This window comes from Oryx dammah, unplaced genomic scaffold (assembly GCF_014754425.2).
Source record: "Oryx dammah isolate SB20612 unplaced genomic scaffold, SCBI_Odam_1.1 HiC_scaffold_2, whole genome shotgun sequence".
Taxonomy (NCBI): Eukaryota; Metazoa; Chordata; class Mammalia; order Artiodactyla; family Bovidae; genus Oryx; species Oryx dammah.
Window position 1 is genome coordinate 76,066,310 of NW_024070186.1, and position 6,339 is coordinate 76,072,648.

Below are 6,339 nucleotides of genomic sequence, written 5' to 3' on the forward strand. Positions count from 1 at the left end.
TGTCTGTCACCATCTCTTGGAGTTTGCTCAAATTCATGTCCTTTGCATCAGTGATGCTATTTAACCATCTCTCCAGGCAAGAATACTGGAGTGGGTAACCATTCCTTTCTCCAGGGGGTCTTCCTGACTCAGGGATCAAATCTGCATCTCCCGCATTGCAGGCAGATTCTTTACCATCTGAGCCACCAGGAAGCTAATGAAGCTACCCTTCCCAAACAAGTAAATAAAAACCTGAATCAGACCCTTTTTCTCTGTCCAGGACAGAGACTGTGATTTTCTCCCTCTTCCCTGGTCTAGTGGATCCATTTCAGCCTAAGTGACCCTCTCCTGGATAATTACCATTATCCAACTGGTTACCAAACCAAAGAAAGACAGACAGAGATTTAGACAAAAATGCAGAAAACAGTTTGTATTTTGGAGTTTGTGATATGTAGGATCCTTCTGGGGCTTCCCAGGTGGTGCTAGTGGTAAAGAACCCTCCTGCCAATGCAGGAGATATAAGAGATGCAGGTTCGATCCCTGGGTCAGGAAGATTCCTCAGAGAAGGGCACAGCAACCCACTCCACTATTTTTGCCTGGAGAATCCCAAGAACAGAGGAACCTGGTGGGCTGCAGTCCATGGGGTCACACAGGATCGGACGCAGCTGAAATGATGGCACACACAGCACACAGGATACTCTAAAGTGTGGGCCCCAAGGCAGAGAAAGGGTCTTCTTTTCAGAGTGTGAGAACAGGAAGAGACTGTCACAGACTCAGAGCATCTCCTTTGATAAGTCTGGGTACCTCAGCTTTATCTACCCTGTGATAGATTCTCACTCAACACACAACTCTTTGATAGTAAGCCTTCCATGAGCATTGCATTTTGCTGAAATTTTCAATGTAAGCTTTTAAAAGACTCCTGTAAGTAGCCACTTTAAAGTTAATATTCTCCCCCTAATTTACTTGTTTTGTACATTTGAAACTTTTCATGAACTGGATTTGCTTAAAAGGATAAGCCTGAAGGATAACCCATCAAACCTCCACTTTGCTTGACAGATCTGTCAGATTGTCCTGTTGTGGCAGGGCCCAATCAGAAACCAGAAAAATGAAAGACAGGAAGAAGATAACACAAAACAAGGCCTAAACAGAAAGCATCTCCATGTGTCTTTCTGATACATGCTTACTGACACTCACACGCCTCTCCCCAGCCCAGCAGTCCTGTGCTCACCTGGATTTCACTCAATCACAGAAGCCACTACTCTGAAAGTATGAGCCCTTCTTAAGATGATCTTTACAAAGTTGTCATATCATGGGAGAGACTTTTGGCATGAACACCTGTTATACCAAAGGGCTGCTGCTGACCATGGGGACCCAAGAGGTCTATAATGACAGTCACATATTCCTTCAGTGACTCAGTATATTCACATGTAAAGTGGGAATAAAATATTGTCTTTTTTCTCATAACCGTGATGAGGGGTACATATGGAGTTGTGTATGAAAGGGCCCTATCAACTCTGGAATAGCACCTATATAGCACCTGTATGACTGTGAGCCTGAGACACAGCCAGCTCCCTCTCCATGGCAAAGACCCCTGGGTTTTAGAGGAGGCCTCAAAGCTTGTTAGTGGTTGAGATGCTTTTGTTTCTAGTTTATAACCAACCTGCAGGAAGCCCCCTGCCCCTTCCCGGCTCACCGGGACACATGGTCTAAAGATTTCTCTTGCTGTCCTGAGTGCTGGGCCCTGCAGAACCAGTCAGGGTCATCAAGTTCCCCATGAGCTCCGCGCAGCACGCGGTGTGTGCTGAGAAGCGCGGAGGTCAGCACCCCAGACAGACCCCCATTGTCCGGGCCCACGGGTCAGTGCGCGGGCTAATGTGGCCTGTTCAGGGAGGTGGGGCGTGAACAATGGGAACAAATCTCTGCCCAGTGTCCTCCCAGGGGACAAAGTGCTGGCAGGCTTTCCCTTGGAGCTCATCAATTCCAGAACCATTCAACCAGGTTGCTGAGCCCCGGAGGCTGCTGACTCACAAAGGGCCACCGGGGTACTGGGGAAACAGGAAGCCATTTCACCAAAGAGAAAGGAAATGAGATGGTTTACAGAGGTAAGAGAAAACCAAGGGGGCATCCCAAGGCCTGGAAGAAATGAAGTGAGAGAGATCACCTTCCCCTTTCTGTGCAAGTAGCTGCTCCCCTCAAGGGCAGGAGTTCTCTGCTCTCCTGTAATCCTCCCCAGCCTCCATAAACCGCCCGCTTCCTCCCTCCTCCGTACATGTTCACCAGACACCATCTCCCAGACGCTCACGGATCATTAAAGTGGGGAGGGACTGAAGAGGCCACCAGCCCACGCGCTCCAAGCTTTTCAGCACCAGCCACTCTTATGCCTGCTCCTGCAGGGACTCCCTCTTTGGGAAGATTTTAGAATAACTGCCCTTACTGAGTACCTGCTCCTTTGGATCATTCACTGAATTAAGAGTTTCCCTTTAATTATCACTTCTAGTGCCAGCAAAACCCCTGGGAAGTGGGTGTAATTATCTTTATTTTACATACAAGAAAACAGAGACTAAGACATTTGTTTTTGCCTGAAATCCTATACCTAGAAAGTAGGAGAGTTTTGAACCGAGGTCTGTGCGGCTTCAAGTCCCCACAGGCTTCCGGCATTTAAGAAGAAACAGCTTAGGCTCCCTGACCTATTTGCCCTGCTGGGTGTATACTCAGGCAAAATGAAACTATGTGTCCACATAAAAATTTGTGCAGGAATGTTTATAGCAATACGATTCAAATGTTCATCAGCTGGTGAATGGATCAACAAAGTGTGGGACAGCCACACAATGGAATATTATTTGGTCATAAAAAGAATGAAGGAGATTGGTGATTGCCAGGGCTGAGGGGTGGGGGTAGGGGTGGGCAATGGCAGTGATCCCCAAAGAGTGCAGGTTTCTTTCTGAGGTGACAAAAATGCTCTAAAATTGACTGTGGAGATGGTTGCTTATGGCTGTGAATACACTAAAAACCACTGAGCTGTACATTTTCAACAGGTGAATTGTATGGTGTGTGGATTCTCTCTCTATAAAGCTATTTAAAAAGAAATAGCTCATGTTATGACTGAGAAGGTACCCTGGTTCTAGGTTGTGAAGGTTGAGAAGCAGAAGTTGCATGCTGCACCGGAAAGAACCAGAACTTGGGAACTGGTAACCTTGGACAAGTTGTTCATCCTCTCTGAGCCCGAGTTCCTTGTCTGTAAACTGGGGTTAAAAAGCCTATCTCTCCCTTGTTGTAGTGTATGCAAGACCCCCAGCCCCCGGGCACACAGTTCTCTGATTTTGAAGTTTGAGGCTTGAGTGAAAGAGGCAGAGGGAGGAGGTGCCCGTGGACACAGTGGCTTCCCCTGCATAGAGGGATCCTTCTCTCCAGATACTAAGGGCTAGTCAGGCAAAGGGCTGGAAAGAAAGCTTGGTGATTCACTGTTCTCTGTTACCTAAGAGACCCCAAACAAGACAGACTGAGGAGAAAGTGAGAAAACTATGTGTATGTGTGAGCTCTCTGGACGACCCTGCTGGCCCGGGGACTGGTGGGACTCAGAACCAGGAGGGAGGTGGGTGTGAGAACTAAGGGACAGCCAGACTCCTGTGGAGGGTGGCTGTTTTTCAAGGCAACAGGATGGGGTGGATGATTCTGATATGTTTCTTCCCAACTAGGATGCATCTGCCAAAACGCCGAGATGCTTTTCTGAAAACAACTGGGATATTAGAGTTATGAAAAAGCTAAACAAGTAAAATAACAAAACCCAGAAAACAGAGAAACTTGACAACAGAGGTCTAATGTCTTGGGGAAAGGTACCAGGTCAGGCACCAAGGTGGGAAAGGTACTCGATCTTCGTCATTCACAGATTCTGTACTCGTGAATTTGCCCACTCACTTCCGCGCATGTGTAATTCCCGAATCATGGCTCATGGTCTTTTGAGGTCATTCTCAGACATGAACACAGCAGCGAAAAATTGGTCACCCCGTGTGCACATTCCCAGTTGAGGTGGAATAAACGCTCTGCCTTCTTGTTTCAGCTCTTGTACTGTAAACAGGAGTTCTTTTTGCAGTGTTTCTATGTTTTTTGCATTATTTCCTTCTTGGTTCATGATTTTGCTATATAGAACCGCCCCAAAGGCAGTGCTAAGGTCCTGTCCAGTGTTCCCAAGCATAAGAAAGCTGTGATGTGCCTTACAGAGAAAATAATGAATCAATAATATATATTACAAGAAACACATATTTTAAAAGGTTATATATTGATTAATTGACAAGAATGTTGTGACCAGAGGCTCACAGGAACCCAACCCTGTATTTCCTTTAGGAAAAAGTAGCTCAGTGTTTGCTATTCCGTGTTCACACTTTTTATAGACTACAGCTACTATAAATAATGGATGCTACGTATTTTTCATATATTATCTCATTTTAATGCCCACAAACTGTTATATCTTACAAATAAGGAAATTGAGGTTATGCATATTAGACAGTGTGACTTACAGTTAACACGTGCCAGTGGAAGGATTGGAATCCATTTCTGACTCTGCCACGAGGAAAGGAGTTGTCACTGAGTAATGTTCAGGATGGAAGCAGAGCTGAAATAGTCTAAGAATGCTTTTGTCCAGGTTTCTTGAAATCCCCCATTTCAGAGCAACAAAATAATAAAAGGTAGAGGGAGATAATAATTCTAAATATCAGTGCTTTTCTGGGTATGCTTGAACCAGGGTGTGGGGTGGGGTGGGGCATTGGGGGGGAAGGGAGACACTAGCTTCTCACTCTAATGCCAAAATATTGTACCAGAACTGAGATTGATTGATAAGAACGCAGTGTTCTTGACCTCTAATATCAATTGCTAGTAAAATTCCTTTTATGTGCAAGTTGATTGATGTCTCTACAGCTAGGGAGAACGGTTGCAATTGCTTTCTGGATTAGGGCATGAACCAAAAGGCATCTAACATCTAGAAATGATAATTCAGTTTCATCTGTCAAAAGCCATCTTCTGCTTCTCTGAGGCTGTGGTTAGTCATCCTGACACTTGTTTTCCTATCTTTCTGCCAGAGCTGCTTTTCTGGCTGTTTTGAACAGACTGCGGCCGACTCACCATGGAATGGAACATGGCAGCAGTTGATATGAGAGGAGAGACTGGCCCTAACTCACTGTTACCACCACTCCAGTTTCCTGGCCAGAAAAGGAGGAGTGGCATCTCTGAACCACTTCCTGAAAGTATGCCTCTAAAAATGAGTGTCAGTGGTCCTTAGTCATCAGCTAGTCCTCAGCCTCCAGAGAATGTTGATGTTTGACAGGACCTGAGTGAGCCTTTGGTTCAGCAAGCTGGTTTTGGAGGTCAGAAAAGTTAGCTTCAGGTCGGGAGGCCCAGAGCTCCCTGCAGCTCAGTGCTCATCCTCCCATTTCTCTACCCCGGTTTATCAAAACCCCTCACTCAAAACAGACAAAATTACAAAGGGCAGGGGAAGTTAACAAAATGAATACTTTTTGAGAGAATTACCGCACAGGGCTTCCCAAGTGGCTCAGTGATAAAGAATCTGCCTGCCGATGCAGGAGACATAGGAGATGCAGGTTTGATTCCTGGGTCAGGAATATCCCCTGGAGGAGGAAATAGCAACCCACTCCAGTATTCTTGCATGGACAAGAGGAGTCTGGTGGGCTATTGTCCATAGGGTTGCAAAGACTTGGACACGACTGAGTGACTAACACACACACACACATACACACAGACACACGTGCGCACGCACACACACACACAGTTCTATTATTTTCAAGTAACAGTCCTGTTTTCACTGCCTAATTTTGATAGGTGTGCTGGCTCAAGCAGAACTTTGGGAGGCCCTGTCCTTCCTAGCTTTTCAATTTCTCGTGGTCTTACATTACACACAGAGATCCCCAGCCAATGTGTTGAAAGAGTTAGAAATAAAAAGGACAAGGGCTTTTGAAATATAAATGTCCTGTACCAAATCCAGGTTCCTCCATTCACCAGATGGTAAATTTGGGCAACTTTTGAACTTCTCTAGGCCTCAATTTATTTGTGAAATGCAAATAGACACTGCCCCCCTACCCCCTCACTTATAGGGCTATTGTGAAGAGAAATGGGAAAATGAAGGCACACAATAAATGGCAGCTATGATGACTGTACCTTAAGCAACAAGGGCCACCATGTGGCAGTATGATTTTCTATCCTTTTAATGCAATCCTATTTTGTTTGGCACAAAGATACAGAAGGGTAACCTGAAGGGTGAGTTGCTTTATGTAACTGCGTGCTGTGGCGGGCACTACTTGGCTGGTCCCCGTTTAAGGTGTTTAAGGAGTGGCGTCACAGTAAACAGTGGAA